At 35.9% G+C, this 22,665-nt stretch overlaps 1 long non-coding RNA gene across 4 annotated transcripts in view; it reads right to left on the bottom strand.

Moving 5' to 3' along the window:
- The window catches only part of LOC140596409 (uncharacterized), a 76,912-nt gene that overhangs the window by 42,496 nt on the left and 11,751 nt on the right, over window positions 1–22,665 (bottom strand). For 3 of the 4 annotated variants that reach the window (XR_011998395.1, XR_011998393.1, XR_011998396.1), the window contains exon 2: window positions 20,689–20,725. The exons of the other annotated variant lie outside the window; for it this stretch is intronic. This is a non-coding gene — a long non-coding RNA (uncharacterized lncRNA). The remainder of the gene's footprint in view (window positions 1–20,688; window positions 20,726–22,665) is intronic. 4 annotated transcript variants of the gene reach the window in all.

Raw genomic sequence — 22,665 nt, 5'->3', positions numbered from 1 at the left:
CTTGCCTTCTGAAGCAAAGAAACAAAAAAGAAACCACTTTCGGACAAATATATATATATATTTGTATATATTTGTATATATTTGTATATATATTGCTATATATATATATATATATATATATATATATATATATATAGCTTGAAAGCATTTCCCTTTAGATGAATTACTTAAAATTCAGCCAAGGACAGACACTGTTTTTTAATTGCTGTTTTAGAAAACATTTGGACCTACCTGGAAATATTAAATATAAGTCTCATTTATAACACTAACAATAGGTTTTATTTATAATCATGAATAGAGTGTCAACTCAAAGAATGGCCCACATTTACTACATCTGAGTTTTGTTGTTTCTGTTACTCACCTCACACTTCTCTGTTAGTTTTTGCTTGCTGTTTTCCAATATAATAATATTAATAAATATCATATCCAAATAGTTCTCAATTATGCTAGCACATTCTTTACTGATGAAGTGTTTAGTCAGAATTTTGTGTGTTTTTTTAAATTTTTATTATTTATTTATTCATGAGAGACAGAGAGAGAGAGAGAGGCAGAGACATAAGCAGATGGAGATGCAGGAAGCCCAATGTGGTAATCAATACCAGGATTTGGGGATCATGCCTTAAGCCAAAGGCAGACGCTCAACTGTTGAGTCACCAGGTGTCCCATAATTTTGTGTTTTTCTTTCCAATCCAGTGAGACACATTTTTACCTATAGAACATGTTGGCAACAGTGTTATCACACATACAGAAATCTTATACTATTATTACATTATATGTTGGTATTACAGCAATGAATTTGTCTGGATAGCTGTAAAATATTTTTCTCTTATTACTATTTGTCATGTCCAGGGCAGAGTCACTGATGTTGGTGACACAGTGCTTAGATTCAGACTGCAAAATTTGGGGATTTTCTGAAAAGTGACTCTCACACTGACAGCTGAGACCCATTGCTAGGAATAGAGAACATCTCCCTGAAGGCTACATAGTTACAGTTGTTCTACATTAAGCCACCACTTACCGAGAATTACCCAATGTAAAGAACAAATCCTTCAAGTGTCTTGTTGTTGCTTCAAAAAGAATGCCAGGCTTTCCTTTACTCATCCACAATTAGTTTTGCTAACTTGAAAAGCATATGACAAGTCGACCGATCTATGAACCAGCTGCCATCTGATAGCTCACCTCTGCAAAATGAGAAGGGAGCTGATACCAAGATGCAGATTCATGAAAGACACCCTGAGAAAAATCAATGTGAAATAAAATAAAAGTGGATAAATGAAGTCTGTAATTAAGGACTTAACAGGAAGCATTTACTAGATGGAAAGAGTTCCAAATGAAAAATACTTTGAAAAGATAAGTCACAAAACCTGTGCTTTAAAAAAATGGTAAAAGATAAAGAGGGCAAAGTACTTAGGAATTTCTATTTTACTACTGATAAGGCCACAAATGAGAATGTTCTGCCCAGAATTAATACAAAATTTAGGTGAATATGTTGGGTTACATCTCAGTCCTCTTGGACTCTTGTCTAAGTTTTTCTTTTTGGCAGACCAGGCTATCAAATTTTAGTAGATGAGTGAAAAATCAAATCATATTTCAGATAGTGAAATGATATCAAAGTTCCTGGCCTGTCTAGAATGGGAAAAGGATAAGACCATTAATTATAAAGTGAAACCACTTAGCAACTCAAGAATTTTATTTAGGATGCTGAATGTATAGTTGACAATAGTCATCCCTAAGAGCAGAGATCATATAATTTCATCTAGAAACAAGAAAGTAGATGTGCTTACTATACCTACTTACCATGCAATGTACCTACTTGATAACCTTCCATGTACTTATTTGCTTTTTAGCAGTTCATTCAATTAGATAAATTTGTATTAAGTACAAATTGTGTTCAAGGTACCCTTGAATGTCATGAAAGTAGGTAAACATGGTCACAGTTGGCATCACCTGTGTCAGTTGGCCTTAGGTTGCCAAATCTATTTTCTCTCTCCTTGAATCTGGGTTGCCCAGATTCCCCTTCAAGGGAATACTTACTGACTAGCTATGAGATATAGTCATTAGAGAGCTTACTGTGATCATTCTGCCTCAGTTAGAAAGAACCATTATTACCTAAAGTCATTCTTTTTCCTAATTTCAGTGCCTGAGCAAGACAGGAGAATAAGAATCTAGTCTTTGTGGCGTAATGCAGGATACTCTGACAGATAAGCCTTACTCTGAAGCTTTCCACATTGGCTGAGACTGTTGGATCTACATGCAGATCAACTTCTTCCTCCACCCAATCCTATTTCCTCTCTTTTTCTTTTATAGATGTTAGTTCATAATAAATAACTTACACCCCAACTACCATCACAGTATCTGCTTCTATGATGCTTGTTCTAGCCAATAAAATGTGGCCACTGTACCAGCTCTGAGACTAGACTTCAAAAAATCTTGTAGACTTTCACTCTGGGAATCCTACCAAGGCATCCTATCAACATGTCATGAGAGGCCAATAAAACAGCAATGAACCATATCAGAGGTCTTCCAAAGCAACAAGAAACCAATCAACCCAGCAGCTCACTGTACACACATAGACGCATTTTAAACTAGAAGAAGAGCCTAGCTGAGCCCAGCCCAAATTGCTAAATAGCAGAATCAGGAGCTAAATAAAAGATTGTTGTTTTAAACCATTAAATCTTTGGGATGATTTTTCATATAGCCAAAGCTATCTTATTATACAAGCATACTTAATATTTCTAAAAAGGCAATTTGTTTGAATTTTGATATTTTTATTATTTTTATAAAGGCCCTATAATAATGAACATGCAATTATCATTTAGTATAGAGTTATTTTCAGCTCTAGTCACACAGCTCTGTGCTTATTGTGTGGATGCCTGGAAATCCGGCACTGTCTTTCAGCCAAGATAAAGGCATTTACCTTTAGGCATTTACTAATGATTTATCATGTGCTATTTAATACCTGAAACTCCCTTGTGGCTCTTAGGCCCAGTTGGTTTATTGATAGCTTACACCTTGTGTAACCAGTTAGCCTGAATTAATTATGTAAACAGGGTCATGAAAGACCTCACTGGAAACTTTCCAGTTGCTCTCCCCAAATTAGTATTTGTTTTACAAATTTTGGTAATTCAATCTAGAAACAAAATACATCCTTGTGTTCATAGTAATGCTTAAGGCAGGTGCTTCTGGAAGTTTTGGGGCCCCTAAATCTTGCCTGAACTCTTTTTTTCTGCTCTATAGTATCTTTTGCCCTTATTAAAAGATTTGCATTAATATGCTTTATGGTGACTCTATAAGTCTTTTCAATTAACCGATGTGTTGCACTCTGCAGGCTGTGTGTGAGTGTTTAGGTGCTCTTCAAAAATTAAGAACAAGATTTGTGAAATTTTTCTTAGTATAGATCTAAGGAAACCATAGCTGCACAAGATCAAGATCAAAGTTAAATTTGTTTTTTGTTTTTTGTTTTTTTTTTTTTTGCTTTTTGATAAGGGTCTTTGTGTATGTGTGTTTATGTGGTTACATTTTGTTTGAAATTCTGGTTCTGGAGCAGTGTAAAGAAGTTCAATTACGAAAAAGGGAAAAGCGAAAACATGAAAGTCAGCTTCAAACACAAAAAGTAAACATATATTATTCACAAGTATAAGGACAAGAAAATAGAAAATGATTTAACATTATAATCCAATGACAAGTCAAAAGAAAAATAAAACATTTAATAGAATCAACTTCACACATGACAACAATAGAACATGATTAAAGGATATTAGGGCTGTAAACAGAACACATGCCCAAAGTAATATCTTTTAAATACTGGATATGTTGCCTGAATATCCCTTGATAAAAATTCCCTGAAGTTGATGATTTAAGGATTCCTGGTGAAATTCAAACATGTTACTAAAATATGGAAACAGCTTATTAATTAAGCAATATATGCCCCAAGACTATGAGCAAAAATATTATTTTTGTAAATTTCCTAGAGAAGAAAGTTCTTGATAAAGTTGATTGTAGCACAAAAGAGCTATGATTAAGTCAGCAAGAATATTTGAAGGTGTAGTGGAATAAAAGGACTAGAGGGTATGCTAGAGCAAAAAGTCCTAGAAACACAGGAGTAATGACTGAGAACAGAAACACGGAAGATAATGGTTATTTCGACAAAGGAAGTAGTTACTTAATGTGGATCATGGTTTCTTCATAAATGTACAAGGGTTTACATTTACCCCACGGAGGTGTACTACAACCCCACAGATCTCTTAGAGCATACTACACCTAAAATACTGAGCTGAACACAGTGAAAATACTCAATTGTTTACTGTATCCAACATCCTCCAAGTGCAAAATACTACTAGAGAGTGGCTTAATTCCACTAATATTATGTTACTAAGTATTATGGGTTTATACACTATAAGTTTTAGTTCATGTTTATTGAATTAAATTAGTTCTGTCACCTAATAATGGAGCAGCAAAGGAAATTTTGTTTAAATGAAGGTCCCAGTAAATTATATCTGAATCAAAGAATCATGGACTTGCAGGGCCACAAGCAGGCCTAAAAGTCATCTCGTACAACACCTCTTCTAATGCGTGAATTTACGCATTACATTCTATTTGAACACTTAATGATGAGCAGCATATACCTTCTGGAATTAGCTTATTTCATTACCAGTAGGCTCAGAGTTTTAAACTTATAAAACTTTTAAAGCTTTAAAGTTCTACTTTCAGGTCAGCAAAAGCCTACTCTCCTTTAACTTCCACCCAAAGCAAGTCTACTGATAGCTCTTTCATATCACAACCATTCAAATATTTCAAGATATAGTATCTTTTTATTTCAGAAAAAAATATTCCAAGTCTTCCAAATTTGACTGACCAGTATGGTTCCAACTTCTGTCTCCATTCTTCAGAGGTAGGCTGACCACCACAGAATTATGCTATACCATCAACCTCCCACCCCCTTCTCCCTGTCCTTCATCTTATATTTTACAGTTCACAAGTTTATTTTTTTAAAGATTTTATTTGTTTATTCATGAGAGACGAGAGAGAGAGAGAAAGAGAGAGAGAGAGAGAGGCAGAGACACAGGCAGAGGGAGAAGCAGGCTCCACACAGGGAGCCCAACGTGGGACTCGATCCTGGGTCTCCAGGATCATGCCCCGGGCCGAAGGCAGGTGCTAAACCCGCTGAGCCAGCAGGCATCCCTAGTTCACAAGTTTATGTCACAGTCACTGTGAGATTGCTTCAGCATATTGTGAACTAAATCTCCTAAGTCTTTTCAAACAATCTGCTACTAAGGCAAGACCCTTCACCTGCTATGTAGAGGGCATGTGTGAAGAGTTGGTTTATCTCTATTAAATTCCTCTTGTTAGAGTTTTCCATTGCTCCAGCTATGACAAGACTTCTATGAATCTTGATTCTATCATTCACTGTGATTTCTGCCCTTCTCTGATTTGTGTTATAACCAAACTGAAGGCCTAATCTTTATCAGCTCATATCAGAGTGAGCATCAAATAGCCTAAGCAGAGTGGCCTTTCTTGAAGTCTATTTCCTCAGTCTTCTCAACGTAATACATACTGAGCCAAGGTAAGATGCCTTGATGTACTGGGCTTGTGACATGGGCAGGGGGGTGGGGTGGGTGGGGGTGGGACACCACTCTCCGACACAGGTCAAACAGAGTAGAAGGCCTAGTTTTCACTGCTACCACCTCCTGAGACATGGTGTTAGATATTGTTTTAATAAAATAAACCAATCCCAAATGTCTTAGTGTAATACATGAATTTTATTTCTTTCAAGCAAATCCATTGCAGATATTTTTGATCAGGTGTATGGTAGGCAAGCTTATTCTACACAGTGCCCTTAGAATCTAGGCTCTTTCCCTCACACAACTTTTTTCTCAGTCCTTCATGTCTAGGAGTGTGGGTAAGAGAACACCTGAGAGAGGGTGAGGGATTATATGGTGGAGCATGCATGTGGCACAAAGCATTTTCACCAACATTCCTCTGGGCAGAAATCACTTGCCAGGTCTCATCTGTAAACATAGGGATTGGGAAAAATAGTGGTTTTGCTTACAGATGTGGAAAATGGAAAAAAAATTGAAACTATATCATGAGAGGGGGAACTGGTATTTGTAACTGGGGACACTTTGCTAAGAAATATCCCCTTGGTACCAGAAAGACAAAAATAAATTGATGTAAACAATAATTTAATATTTAAATAGTCATTCCTAAGAAACTTGGGCAGTGTGCCAAAATATTCTTTCCTTTCTCTCTCACATTGTTATTTCTCTTATTTTTCAAAATATTCTTTCCTTTCTATCTCACATTGTTATTTTTCTTATTTTTATTTTTTAACGATTTTATTTATTTATACATGAGAGACAGAGAGAGAGAGGCAGAGACATAGGAAGAGGGAGAAGCAGGTTCCATGCAGCAAGCTTGATGTGGGAGTTGATTCCCAGACCTGGGATCACTCCCTGAGCTGAAGGCAGATGCTCAACCACTGAGCCACCAGGCGTCCCTCTTTCACATCATTAATGGAGCTGTCCTAACTGCCAACCATCTCAGTATGGCTGCCTGCAGGGCCCAGCGTAACACTCAAGAGAATAGCACCTGGAAAAGGCCATAGAAACTATGTATTGTTGACTGGAATTATTACTTAGTAATAAGCAATGCCAGTCAACACTGTGTCTGGTGACTCGTATTACAAACTTTCTCATTTAAATGGTAAATATTGCAAAGTTGGACCTCTACTTTTTGAATAACTCTTTTTGCCTTATCTCCCATCTTCTCATCCGCATTTAATAATATCTCTTCCATCTTAATATATAGGAAATTAAAAACACTTTTTTCTATAATGGTTTTATTTGTATAATATAAAAACACCAACTTAAGGAAAGTTTTATAAGGGGCATCCAGAATACTATTGCAAAACTAGCTAAAATAATCTAATCAAAAAGTTTAATATGCAAGATTTTAATGTACACACAAATTCCTTAAGTTTTGGTTTATTTCCCTAAACATTTTATTGAAAACTAAAATTATATCCTGCTTTACGAATACATAGTAATGGAGAGAGAAGTTAGCATAACTAAACTTTAGCAAAGATATACTCAATATATGAGATAGTCTAATAAAGTCACATTTTATATTGCATTTGAATAGAATCAGGAAAACTTAAAAAAGATGAATTAGAGCACATGGGAAAACAACAAGGTTTTGACATTTTAGTTATGGAAGCACGGTATTTAGCACTTTAAAATGAGAATCATGGTCTTTGTAATTGGTTGACTATAAGAGTACATAACTTATGAGATAAAGATAGAAGTAACACCGGAGGAGATGGTAGAGTTTATGAATAAAAACTGACAAACCGGGGCATCTGGGTGGCTCAGTCATTTAAGCCTCCAACTCTTGGTTTCAGCTCAGGTCATGATCTCAGAGTCATGAAATCAAGCTCCATATCAGGCTCCATTATGGGTGTGGAGACTGCTTAGAATTCTCTCCTTGTCTCTCTCTCACTCTCTCTCTTTGTCCCTCTCCCCCATTATACACTCTCTCTTAAACAAAACAAGACTGATTAATAAATACCATACTCTATTTGTAAAACATAAAAACACAAAGCAAAGATATGAGGTAGAGTAAAATATAAAAGGAAGGACAATCATTAAAATATAAATTCCTCAAGTTAGTATTAAAGACTTGGCCATTTTGAAAATTTCCATAGATAGTGTCAAAAAATTAAACTTACCTTTTCCTCATGTGGGTCATACTGCATGTAGAAAATTTACACAGAAAATTATGAATAACTTAATACTCAATTAATATGTACATTAATAAAATATCCACTGAAAAAACTCCAACATTCATCATCTTCTAATATGTATCATCTGATATCAACATCAATAACACAAGATTGCTAGAACTCATACAGCAATTTGGTAGCGTGGCAGGATACAAAATCAATGCCCAGAAATCAATGGCATTTCTATACACTAACAATGAGACTGAAGAAAGAGAAATTAAGGAGTCAATCCCATTTACAATTGCACCCAAAAGCATAAGATACCTAGGAATAAACCTAACCAAAGAGGTAAAAGATCTATACCCTAAAAACTATAGAACACTTCTGAAAGAAATTGAGGAAGACACAAAGAGATGGAAAAATATTCCATGCTCATGGATTGGCAGAATTAATATTGTAAAAATGTCAATGTTACCCAGGGCAATTTATACGTTTAATGCAATCCCTATCAAAATACCATGGACTTTCTTCAGAGAGTTAGAACAAATTATTTTAAGATTTGTGTGGAATCAGAAAAGACCCCGAATAGCCAGGGGAATTTTAAAAAAGAAAACCATAGCTGGGGGCATCACAATGCCAGATTTCAGGTTGTACTACAAAGCTGTGGTCATCAAGACAGTGTGGTACTGGCACAAAAACAGACACATAGATCAATGGAACAGAATAGAGAACCCAGAAGTGGACCCTGAAATGTACGGTCATCTAATATTCGATAAAGGAGGAAAGACTATCCATTGGAAGAAAGACAGTCTCTTCAATAAATGGTGCTGGGAAAATTGGACATCCACATGCAGAAGAATGAAACTGGACCACTCTCTTTCACCATACACAAAGATCAACTCAAAATGGATGAGAGATCTAAATGTGAGACAAGAGTCCATCAAAATCCTAGAGGAGAACACAGGCAACACCCTTTTTGAACTTGGCCACAGTAACTTCTTGCAAGATACATCCACAAAGGCAAAAGAAACAAAAGCAAAAATGAACTATTGGGACTTCATCAAGATAAGAAGCTTTTGCACAGCAAAGGATACAGTCAACAAAACTAAAAGACAACCTACAGAATGGGAGAAGATATTTGCAAATGACATATCAGATAAAGGGCTAGTTTCCAAAATCTATAAAGAACTTATTAAACTCAACACCAAAGAAACAAACAATCCAATCATGAAATGGGCAAAAGACATGAAGAGAAATCTCACAGAGGAAGACATGGACATGGCCAACAAGCACATGAGAAAATGCTCTGCATCACTTGCCATCAGGGAAATACAAATCAAAACCACAATGAGATACCACCTCACACCAGTGAGAATGGGGAAAATTAACAAGGCAGGAAACAACAAATGTTGGAGAGGATGCGGAGAAAAGGGAACCCTCTTACACTGTTGGTGGGAATGTGAACTGGTGCAGCCACTCTGGAAAACTGTGTGGAGGTTCCTCAAAGAGTTAAAAATAGACCTGCCCTACAACCCAGCAATTGCACTGTTGGGGATTTACCCCAAAGATTCAGATGCAATGAAACGTCAGGACACCTGCACCCCGATGTTTCTATCAGCAATGGCCACAATAGCCAAACTGTGGAAGGAGCCTCGGTGTCCATCGAAAGATGAATGGATAAAGAAGATGTGGTTTATGTATACAATGGAATATTACTCAGCAATTAGAAACGACAAATACCCACCATTTGCTTCAACGTGGATGGAACTGGAGGGTATTATGCTGAGTGAAATAAGTCAATCGGAGAAGGACAAACAGTGTATGTTCTCATTCATTTGGGGAATATGAATAATAGTGAAAGGGAATATAAAGGAAGGGAAAAGAAATGTTGGGAAATATCGGGAAGGGAGACAGAACATAAAGACTCCTAACTCGGGGAAACGAACTAGGGGTGGTGGAAGGGGAGGAGGGCGGGTGTTGGAGGGGAATGGGTGACGGGCACTGAGGTGGACACTTGACGGGATGAGCACTGGGTGTTTTTCTGTATGTTGGTAAATTGAACACCAATAAAAGTTAATTAAAAAAAAACATCAATAACAAACGTAATTTTAGTGAAAAAATGAGATGGAAATAGGAATAAAAATTATTGCGCAAAAAATAGAAGAAACAAAAAAAAACAAAAAAAATAAAGAAATAAAAAAATAGAAGAAACAGAAAATGTTAGAGAAAACTACTTACATATTATCTACTTTTGAAAATATACTACAATGGAGTCATAGTCATATTTTCTACCTGGAGATGAAATACTACTGTTAGGGAAATAGGAGATGGAGACATAAGAGACCAAAATCTCTTTTGCAATGACATAGGCCAGTGGAAGAGAGGGTGAAAGAGTAGTAGCAATGAGCCTAAAGAACATGCATATTTGTTGCATATTTTTCCCCCAACAGGAGAGACTTTGACATTATAAATAACTTGGTTTTCTTCAGGGACAAAAGCATAAAATCTTGAAAAAATAGCAAATCTCAAGGAAATAAGAAATTCGAGAGGACATGTGGTATTAAAAATAAAAAACTTATAATTCAAAATTTTGTGAATTTAATCTAGTTTCAACAATTTTAAACCATATGTGGTAAACTTACATACATCAGTAAGCAAGTCCACATTCCCAATATTGACATGTAAATTAGAGATGCGTCAATAAATGCTACATAATTTCACTGAAATTTTCCTTTATTTTCCAGCCAGATGAAAAGTAAAAATGATAGTTAGATGGTGAACTGGGCATCCAAAATACAAAAACATCATTAAAATAATTCTGCAAATTAGCACAACTTCTTGTGTATCAGTTAACACTATGGTGTATAGAAACCAGGTTAAATAGCATCTTCAACATTTCATTATTAATGTCAAACGGTTAGTTTGCAGTATAACAAGACACCTATTCCAGTGATCTATCATTCATCTCAAGACTGCATTTTGCAATTTGAGTCTAGAAAACCTATTAGAAGAAGTACTGAGACTTTCCTCTCTCTTCATTCACTAAGAAAACAAAAAATCACATTTTTCCCTTCAAGCCAATAATAAATAATAAATTATGTCAATTTATGTGTGATAAGAAACTTCTAATTCTATACAGTAATTTCTATCACCACCACCCTAATTAAAGTGTCCTTTTGTTTTGACTCTATTTTAGTATTTATGTGCCTTACAAACATTACATTTTATGGCATTTTGAAGGAGAACATTACTCTTTATGTGGCACAACCTCTTATAAAAATATAATACCACAAAGAGGATTTAACAACAACAAAAACATGGTACAGAGCTTTTTTGTGGGTTTTCATCTACATAGTAAATGAACTCATATACTATGGAAAATTTGGCTGTAAGTGTAGTTTTTTCTTTAAAGAATTCTGCTAAAAGACATCAACTTGACCTATTTTATGCTAGTTTTCTACTCTTTCTACAGAATACAGACAACATGCAATTAAGACATATTTAGTAGGTATACTTTAGATTTCACAGAGACTTTTGGAAAAAAATCTTTCCAATTTAGATATGGTAGGCCTTGTATAAGAATAAATCAAGAACTAAATAAAGCTCAGAAAAAATCCTTTATATCCTCTATATCCTCAATGTATCTACTCTTTTGGTGACCTGAATTTATCTATTGTAAAGGACTATGAAAAATAGGTTGGCGACTTTATCATTGGCCTTAAATTAATTGAAAAAAAAAAAAAAAAAGGAAATCCTTGCCATGTTATTTTTCCAACATGACAAAATTTTAGTTTTCTAAATAGCTATCATAATTGAGATAAATACAATACTGTGGGTACAGAGGAGAAGAAATTAAAATTCAAGCAGTTATAGACAATATGCAGAAGTATTACTAAGAAGTTGCATCTAAGTCTGGTAAAGAATGAGTAGATGTCTGTAGAGTGAAAAAAGAAAGAAAGGCCATCCCAAATAGAAAGAAAAGACGTGAGAGGGTATTGTTGCAAAGGAACATAAAAATGCAAAATAACTCATAAGGGCAGAATATTATGTCGGTTTTTTAAAAAGACTGATTTTGAGAGAGAGAGAGAGAACACTAGCAGGAGGGGCAGAGGGAGAGGGAGACAGACAATCTCATGTAAACTCCATGCTGAGCATGCCTGCGGTGGGGCTAGATCTCACAACCCGGAGAAAAGGACACTGAAATCAAGATCTAAGTGGAAACCAAGAGTTGCATGCTTAACCCATTGCACCACCCAGGCGCCTTGAAGATTATGTTGTAAGTAGAGATCAATACAGGAGTTGTGTGTCATGGTAAGCAGTCTGAGCTTTATTGTATAAGCAAGTTAAAATGCAATTACAAAAACAACTAAATAATTTCATTGTGCATTTACTATGGGCCAACTGGATGAGCAAGTACCTGTCCTATTTTTTTTAAGTATTTATTTATTTATTTATTTATTTATTTATTTATTTATTTATTTATTCATGAGAGGAGAGAGAGAGAGAGAAAGGCAGAGACACAGGCAGAGGAGAAGCAGGCTCCATGTAGGCAGCCTGACATGGGACTCAAGCCCGGGTCTCCAGGACCACGCCCTGGGCTGAAGGCAGCGCTAAACCACTGAGCCACCCGGGTTGCCCCTACTTAATTTTTAAAACATCCTTTGAGCTGGGTACTGTGAATCTTCTATTCATTAAGAGGAAAAACTGAGGGATAGATAAATTCATTTGCTTGTTTGCAAAGCCCTAAGTTGTACCTGAGCAAACAAAATCCAGAGCCTGTGTTCCTCAATGCTGCAATACTCTACCCATCCTAAGAAACCATATTTTTATTTTTTTATTTTTATTATTTATTTATGATAGTCATACAGAGAGAGAGAGAGAGAGAGGCAGAGACACAGGCAGAGGCAGAAGCAGGCTCCATGCACCGGGAGCCTGACGTGGGATTCGATCGCGGGTCTCCAGGATCGCGCCCTGGGCCAAAGGCAGGCGCCAAACCGCTGCGCCACCCAGGGATCCCAGAAACCATATTTTTATATGATGATGTGGAAGTATCAATAGTCCAAAGACACTTCCTCATTATAATTACTCAGTAATGTTTAATTGTGTCAATCTAATTTTAGTTTGAAATCTAATGAACAGGATAGGGAATCTTAAAAATATTGAAAATGCCTCATTAAGTATTCTTTCAAACTGTATTTCTTAGGTTGTTTTTTTTTTTTTTTTTTTGACATCCTATAGCATTTTTCTGTTACCTTTTATGGTCTTATTTTTTCATATTAGTGTTTCAGATGTAATTGTTAGTCTGAGAGTTTCTATTCCTAGGCTTTGTTGTTTTGTTTTGTTTTGTTTTGTTTTGTAAAAAAAAAAATAGTACATCAGCTTTGGTTCAAATGTATGTCTAAAATAAAATGATAAAAGACTTACTATGCTCTGGCTTTTAAGACACTGGAGTCCACGATGTAAAACAAATAAATAGAAAAAGGCTTTGGAATCTTACTCAGCTGAGTTCAAATCCCAGATCTGCTATGTATTCCAACTGACTAGGATTCCCTTGACTTGGCAAGATCACTAATTCTACTTGATGCCTTTTTCTCTTTTCTTCTTTTTCTTTCTTTTCTTTCCCTTTTCTCTTTCTTCTTTCTTTCTTTTTTTAAATATTTTATTTATTTATTCATGATAGTCACACACAGAGAGAAAGAGAGAAGGCAGAGACACAGGCAGAGGGAGAAGCAGGCTCTGCTTCCCCCGACGTGGGATTTGATCCCGGGTCTCCAGGATCGCACCCTGGGCCAAAGGTAGGCGCTAAGCCCCTGCGCCACCCAGGGATCCCTCTTCTTTCCTTTCTTTCTTTCCTTTCTTTCCTTTCTCTTTCTTTCTTTCTTTCTTTCTTTCTTTCTTTCTTTCTTTCTTTCTTTCTTCTTCTTTTTCTTTTTCACAGTAAATAATAATACTTAACTCATATGTTCCTGGTGGGAATTATATAATAGAATATTAAAATGCTTGTATATTGCTATATCTAATAGATCTAAAAATGGTACTGCCAATGTTATTGTTATTCTTGTTGTTGTTTCTGTTGTTTGCTATCACTAAGAACTGGCCAGCTAGCCATCTTCCAAGGTCACCCATCTTGCTACCTTGGTTACTGATGTTCACTTACTGCCAGATTTCTTATGTGCAAAATCAATTATTTTTCTTTTTTTAAAAATCATCCTCTACTTAAGCTCTACTGCCAGTGAATCTCTATTAACTGATACAGTCAACTGACCATAGGCAAAAGGGCCCAGTATGTCTTGGTTAACTTGACCAATCAATAAATGTAAATATAGAACTATAATTCAGTTAAATTTATTGAACGCATTATTTTTGGTTAGGTATCATAAGTGGAAAATTCTCATCATTCTTAACAAGAATCTTTGTATTAAGATCTTTCTATATTTAGTATCTTCATTAAATCAAATGACAAAGCAAAAAATGCAAAAATCTTATATCTTAATAAGATGTAACAATATCCGACAATCACTTCATACTTAACATACCTATTAAAATGATTGTGTGACCTAAGAATAATTATGATTGTGAATAACCAAAAACATAAAATTTCAAAGCCTGTTCTGTCTCCCTGTCAAGTTTAGTTCTGCTGAGGTACTGTTAAAATTTATTTCTAATATGGCTGGAACCACTACCATGACTCTCTTAATGTTTACACTTTGCTTAAATATACTTGAAGTTGAAACCTGTGCCCATGTCTGACAGCTATTTTAATTATGCTGGTCAATTGCCTCCTAAATTCAAAATCTATCATCAGATTAACTCTACACTTTTTGCCTCTACTTTGTTATCTTGTTTTTGGTCTTGAAAAGTATAGACATGGGCATTTTCTCCGTGCATGTACATTGCTTCTAGACTTTCAAAGGATGCCATCTCTAAAACTTTCTGAATTGAAGTCTAGAAGGAAGGATTCAGAATATATACTCCACATATCAGATCATGCAAAAGAAACATTTTTCTTGAAGTTTTAAGACAAAGAATAAAAAATACCTCTCTACTGTGGTCTCTGAACAATATTCTTGCCACCCTAAGCATGGTTTATGGAACATCAGTGGCATCAAGACCTAGGAGGCACCTTAGAAATGCAGACTATCAGGTCCTATCTCACACATTCTAAATTAGATTCTGTTTTTATCAAATTCTCCAGGCAAATCATATATGTACAATAAAGTTTGAGAAGCACTGGTGTAGGTAACTTTCACCAAAAATATAAATTATATTTCATGTGAATTTCTTAGAAATTTGTGCTAACTGTGCATTTATTTCAATGGATTTAGAAGTTATATTTTCATATTCTTTCCTAGTTACAAGCGCTAAGTTCAGTTCAATAAGATAATTCAAATGTTTGTACTAGGCAAACCCAAGACACATTCAAACTACGTATTACTCATATTAAATTTTAAACACAAATGTATTTCAAAGGAATTCAATCTATATATTTTGAACTTATTTACATTTAAATTTTTTAAAGCATACTTTTGATGTCTATAAAGTTTCAAGAGTTGTGTGTGTGTATGTTAATACCAGAAACTTTAGAATATTATTCATGCATCCTGAAATTTAAAACTAAAGTTTTAAAATGTATTTAACTCAGAAAACTGTGATTTACAATTCCAGTCCAAATTAACATTACATAAAATAATTTATTGCACCAAAGTTCCAAGATAAAGAAAAATCCATTTAAAGCAATCAATTTGCTATTTTTAACACTTTGGAGCAAAATATAGTGATAGGCTTCGATTATGCAATTTTAAGTAAAATGTTGAAACCATAGTGACATATATGGGTGAATATTTAACTTTTTCCTTATATTACCTCTCAAGTAATTTTCAAATATTAAGACTAAAAATGAGGTTTTATTCATAGGCATGCTGTTTAGATATATGTGAAAGATTGATAGTAACATCCTAAAACAAAACAAATCAAAAACAAACAAATTTCCAAAAGTGCAATCGTACCAAATACCTAAGCAAAAAGTGTAGAAAAGAAAGGGAGACAATTAGTGGGGTACATAAAGTCTAAGAGAAGGCATAAATTATACAAGCAGATCTATCACATTTCCCATAAATAAGTAAGAGAGTTGCATTAGCTTCCCTTGTAAATGAGTCAGGAATTAGCCAGGCATACTACTCATTTGTCTCTCTTTCACTAACATATTTGTCTTCTTTCTCCCTAAATCAAATGAATGATCAATATGATGTAGCTATGGAGATATTGACTTGGTTTTCCTATGGTCTCCGAGAATAAATTTCACTGATATTTTGGTTGTATACAATTCTTACTTAAAACAAAACTAGTGAAGATGATAATCTATCATCTAATTTTAAGTACATGATAATTCTATTAAAAACAGATTTTAATGAGATTTGCTTTTTCTCTAAATTACCAGTACACTCTCCTAAGTTATTAAAACTTTATTGTGCAAGTAAACAATGCATTTTCTTATTAAGCTCATCACTAAATAACTAGAGAAGTCTATTCTTTATGCTGTGCTCAAAATTAAGCAGATGTAATTGGAGTATATTTTATACCTGTCTTTTCTGCAAGCACAACCAACTTTCAGGTATATGTGAATACACCTCTTACTTGTTTTTAATCTTTTCCTTTCTTCTATTTCCTTCCCTTTCTTCCTCCCTCTCTCCTTTTCTTTTCTTCTTCCGCTTTTCTTTCTTTCCCTTTTTTCTCCACTTTTTTTTTTGTCTTTTTGCTTTGTTTTTAAACAAGGCCAGAAACTTAGTGTCGAAATCCAATCAAGGAGCTACCAAGAACAAAGAAAAACCCAAATTTTTGAAAACTTGAGGTAAAGAACTATGCCTTTTCTCTTTTGTATCTCTTCAATTTACCATGCTTGTGAATGACAGGGCCTTACTATGCTGACTTGAGTTTATTTTTAGAACGGATATGCACAGAAATATTGAAATAGTATTTTTACAAGCTAGAAAGCTAGAATCTCAGTTTCCTCAAGGATTTTGTTTGCTTGTTTTCTTTTCTTTTCTTTTCTTTCTTTCTTTTTTTTTTTTCATAGCAGTCCCTACAATTACAACCTAAATTTGTAACTTTAGGTAATATAAGAGTACCCTAATTAGACTGCCTTGTCATCATACATGAAGCCTCACCTAGTCCTGGGATCCCTCAAAGAGCTACCTCAAAGTTATATAGAAACAGAAACTAATATTGATCTATAAGAAACCAAATCATTGCATAAAGCTGTGGTTTCTAAAGGTCAATCCACACCTGATCATCAAGTGAAAGCCTGGGGCCATCAGGGTACATCAAATTTAGGTAACAACAGAGGTAGTAAGAACTACTAACTGACCTTAACAGAGTATGCCTTTTAAGGGGAAGATAGCTCCTGAAATATGATGTTTATGAATATTTCAGTTTTTTACCATCCAGTTAAACTTTTCTAAGTGCAACAGCAAAATCCCTTACACCCTACTTCTAATCTAAAAACACTAATTGGGATCCCTGGGTGGTGCAGCGGTTTAGCACCTGCCTTTGGTCCAGGGCCCAATCCTGGAGACCTGGGATCGAATCCCATGTCGGGCCCCCGGTGCATGGAGCCTGCTTCTCCCTCTGCCAATGTCTCTGCCTCTCTCTCTCTCTCTTTGTCTATCATAAATAAATAAATTAAAAAAAAATAAAAACACTAAATTTTTTTTTTTACCAATATCATTCCCTAAAATCTATTCAAATTCTGGAAATATAAGATCAGAAGCCAAACTTTTTAGAATCTTTACATAATTCACATATGCAAGTATTTTACATTGTAGCCCAAAAGAGTCCTTCTCAGTCCTGACAAATGAACTTGAATATTGGAAACCTGCTTGGTAAAATTTGGACAAATTAACATCTTGTCAGGTTCTGACCTTCTGACCCATTCCTTTAAACTAATTTAGCTATTTATTATACAGTACAGAATACATGTAACACATAAAATATATGTAATTGACTGTTTATGTTATCAGTAAGGCTTCTAATCAACAGTTAAGTTTTTGGATAGTCAAAAGTTGTGAGCTTCTAACTGTGCAGGAGATTGGTGTCCCTAACTTCAATATGATTCAAGGGGCAACTGCATTAGCATTTTTAAGTAGTCAAAACCAACTTCAGAGACAGAAATAATACTTTATTTAAAAATAAATTACAGAAAGTTGTATTAAATAAATTTTCTTGACTACCTTAAGTCACTATTCTCAAACCATCTCAAATAGCAATAGGGTACTGAATGCTAAAACAAAAATAACTTATCAATGGACTCAGCAATTCTTCCTAAGAAAGTCAATAAGAAGGAGTACGGAAGAAATGAAGAAAGAAAGAGGCATAATTTTATCTCAAGGAAAAGCAATATCTGTTCTTTTCTCTTCTTCCAACATACATGAAAAAGAAAACTACAGTGAGAGAGTTTGACGAGGCAAAAAGAGGTGCTTTGTCCTGAGTAATCTGTCTGCAAAGGCAGAGAGACAGTTACTAGCAAGGGAAACAGTAAGAAATTATAAAATATACTATAAAATGAGTGCCAAGCAGTCACTAAGAACCTTGATGTGAAGAAGTCTAAATGTTGAAAAAAATGAAAATACTTAAGTTAAAAGAAACAAATTATGTTTATTTCTATGGCAAGGGCCTATATTTATATATAACAGAAGACCCAGAATTTCCAAATCAGTCCTACTTGAGACTGCATAGGAGTCAGACTGCCCGTATTTGAATCCAAATTCTGAATCATACTAGCTAAGCAAACTTGACCAAAATATAAATACGCCTTCCCCTCTGTCTCCATGCTCCTGGGACTATTTGTTAAAGATTAAGTTTGCAAGGCAACACACACACACACACACACATCAGTAAATATCATGCTCATAAAAAATTAAAGTAATAGTCATATTCACATTTTCAGGCTTGTATAAACATCTTATCGACCTACCAGTTTTTCTTCTTCAGGAATTAACATGCAAAAATAAAGCACAAGAAGTTAGGGGATTCCTTGGTTTTAAGATTCCCTGCTCCAATTTAGCATTTCAAAGTGAGGCCTATTTACCAAACCTCCAGTTACCTAAACGCAATTAAAACTCATAATCACTGGAATCCCTGGGTGGAGCAACAGTTTGAAGCCTGCCTTTGGCCCAGGGCACAATCCCGGAGACCCGGGATCGAATCCCACGTCGGGATCCCAGTGCGTGGAGCCTGCTTCTCCCTCTGCCTGTGTCTCTGCCTCTCTCTCTCTCTCTGTGACTATCGTAAAGAAATAAAAATTAAAAAAAACCTCATAATCACTGATCAAAACTTAACATAGTTTGTGTGAGAACATCACAACACATAAGACCTCTCTAGGAGCATCACCTGCAGAGCTGTTAATGAACAGGCACCTGAGAACATGCCTTGACATTGTTTCTATAGATAGAGGTGAAAAAGTACAACACAGGGAGGACAGAAGAAATAAGAAAGTAAGCTAGATTTAGAAAATTTATATATAAATGCAACTTTCCAAGAAAGAATACATGAGAGGAAAAGGCTTGGGAAGACAGTTGAGTAGTAGGACTCTAAGCTCACCTCATCCCATGTTTACAACTAGCTGAGTAAATGAACCAGAGAGTGATGCTAAGACTGGCATAACAAACTTCTCAACTAGTGTAGAGAAGCCACATTGGAGAGGTTAGGAAGGGTAGAAATGGTGATCAGGAGCTGCCTGCAGGAGGGAGGGACCTGTGGGCACTGAAAAGGGAAAATGCCAGGGAGCCTACCAGGGGAAAATGAATCCCCGTAATGTCTGGCTTTGAAAACCAGAGGGGCCAAATCTTTGAGTTTGTATAACCAGGGGGCCTGGTTCTTTAAAAATTAGCTGACTCAGGACTGAGAAAGCTGGGAAGACAAGTAATAATGAGTTCCTACCCTTAAAGAGAGAACAAGCCACAGACAGGCAACATATAAGCAACAGTTTGCACAAACCAGGGGCAAAGGGGAGGGAGATCTGTTTATACTCATTTCAGAGTGTATTGGAGGACTTCTCCAAGAACAAAGGAATTGGTAGGCGCCATTTTGCTCCTCCTCTAACCAACATAAACACAGAGCCACCTGCAGGAGGTGCTGCAGCACAGACAGTTGCTACCTAACCTACTAGCAGTGTACCGCACCCACGAATTCTCCTGAAGATGCACCCACTCCAAGCCTTCTGGCTTCAACCTTCGACTCTGGGCAAATTTTGTTAATACTGTGTGCACCCTGCCCAATCACCACCCCAGTGCTTGGTACCACACTTCAGCCACCACACTTCAGATCTCCAACCCAGAAATAGTGGCTCAGAGCAAACTTTGCTAATCCCACACAGGCATCTTGCCCATTCACCTTGTATACAGACAGGGCATCCTCAGCCACCACTACCACCACAGTGTGCTGTGCCCTGAGTGACCACTGGCCTACGGGGGTGGGGGGATCTCACATAAGACTAGTGCTCACTACAATTTTGCTAACACTACCAACTCACTCCCTGCAATTCTTCAGTCATGCCCCCCCTGAACTGGCCTACCTGTGTCTCACTAACATCACAGAGAGCAAGCATAGCTCACAACAGGCAGAGAATCAGTAAAGACCTCTGGACTGAAAGGAAAAATGACTAAGATACAGCACAAGGATGCAAGAAAACAACATAGAAGACTCCGCTAAAGTGCCAGTTTCAGGTGAACAGAAGACACTGGACTGCAGGGCACTGCAGGACCTCTTCTTCATAAAGCCACTACTTTCAAGAGCAGAAGATATAACTGACTTTCCTCACACAGAGAAAGAGACACAGAGAGGTAGAAAAATGAGGATACAAAGAAATATGACCCACATGAAAGAACAGGACAAAATCACAGCAGGAGATCTAAGCAAAACAGAATTAATATGCCATATAGAAAATTTAAAGCAATGATGATAAAGATACTCACTAGACTTCAGAAAACCATAGACAGCATCCATGGGACCCTTGAGAAAGAGATAAAAAATAACATATCAAAGATGAAGAACTCCATAAATGAAACTAAAAATACATTAGATGAAATAAATAGTAGGATACAGGAAATGGAGAAATGTATCAGTGACCTGGATGATAAAGTAATGCAAAGCATCAAGCTGACCACGTGAGCAACAAACAAATACTGCATAATGAGAATAGATGTAGAGAACTTAGTGACTCCATCAAGTGTATTAACATCCATTTTATAGGGATTCCAGAAGAAGAGAGAGAAAGGGAGGCAGAAAATGTGTTTGAAGAAATAACTGCTGGAAACTTTCCAAAGCTGGGGAAGGAAACAGAGATACAGATTCAGGAGGTACAGAGATCCCCAACAAATTCAATGTAAGGATGTCCACACCAAGACACAGTAACTAAAGTGGAAATAAAAGTGATAAAGAATGTTAAAGGTTGCAAGAGAAAAGAAGACAGTTGCATATAAAGGAAACCCTATAAGGCCATCAGCTGATATTTCATCAGAAACCTGGTAGGCCAGAAGAAAGTGGCCTGATATAGCCAAAGCGCTGAAAGGGAAAAATCTGCAGCCAGGAATAGTCTTACTGGCAAAACTGTCATTCACAATAGAAGGAGAGATAAAGAGTTTTCCAGACAAATAAAAATTAAAAGAATTCATAACCATTAAACTAGTCCTCCACGAAATGTTATGGGGGACTCTGTGAGTGAAAAACAAAACTGTAAGTAAGACTAAGAGAAACAGAAGCTCGAAAGAAAAAGAAAGCAAAACTGTTATGTAAAAATACAAATAAAAGCACAAGATAAAAGGATGTAAAATATGATACCAACTATCTGAAATGTGGATCGGAGTAAAAATGAGTTCAAAATTAAGCAACAATCAGCTTAATAAAGACTGTTATATGCAGGATGTCATATATAAACCAAATGGCAACAACAAATCAAAAAAAAAATTAAAAGAGTAAGAAATCTGAATATATCACTAAAGAAAGAGCAACCCATGAAAGAGAGAAAGAGAGGAAAGGATCAGAGAAAAACTACAAACAGAAACGACCACAGACAAATAACAAAATGGCAAATAAATACACGTCTATCAATAATTACTTGGAAAGTAAATGGATGAAACACCCTAATCAAAAGACAAAGAATGAAAAAACAGACATAGGGTGACAAAGTGGATAAAAAATAAGACTCATCCATATGATACCTAAAAGAGACTCATTTCAGATCTAACGACACCTGCAGATTAAAAGTGAGGGGATAGAGAAATATCTACCATGTGAAAAGATGTCCAAAGAAAGCTAGAGTAACAATATTTATATTGGACAAAATAGACTTTAAAATAGAGTGTGTGGGATCCCTGGGTGGCGCAGCGGTTTGGCGCCTGCCTTTGGCCCAGGGCGCGATCCTGGAGACCCGGGATCGAATCCCACGTCAGGCTCCCGGTGCATGGAGCCTGCTTCTCCCTCTGCCTGTGTCTCTGCCTCTCTCTCTCTCTCTCTCTGACTATCATGAATAAATAAATAAAATCTTTTAAAAAAAAAATAAATAAAATAGAGTGTGTAAAAAGGGATCAAGAAGAACACTATATAATAATAAAGGGGACATTCCAATAAGAAGATATAATAATTATAAATATGAATGCACCCAATATGGAAACACCCACATACATAAAACAGTAATAACAAACATAAAGGAACTAACTGATAGTGATACAAAATAGTGGGAGACTTTAACAGTGTACGTACATCAATGGACAGATAATCCAAACAGAAAATCCATAAGGAAATAGTGAGTTTGAATGACACACTGGATCATTCCATACTGAAACAGCAGAGTATACATTCTTTTCAAGTACACACAGAACATTCTCCAGAACAGATCGGAGAGTAGGCCATAAATAAACCTTCAACAAGTTCAAAAAAATCAAAGTCATACC

The sequence above is a fragment of the Vulpes vulpes genome, unplaced genomic scaffold (genome assembly GCF_048418805.1).
Source record: "Vulpes vulpes isolate BD-2025 unplaced genomic scaffold, VulVul3 Bu000000642, whole genome shotgun sequence".
NCBI lineage: Eukaryota > Metazoa > Chordata > Mammalia > Carnivora > Canidae > Vulpes > Vulpes vulpes.
Note: the sequence above shows the minus strand (reverse complement) of the source record. Positions and strands in the feature narration are given on the sequence as shown.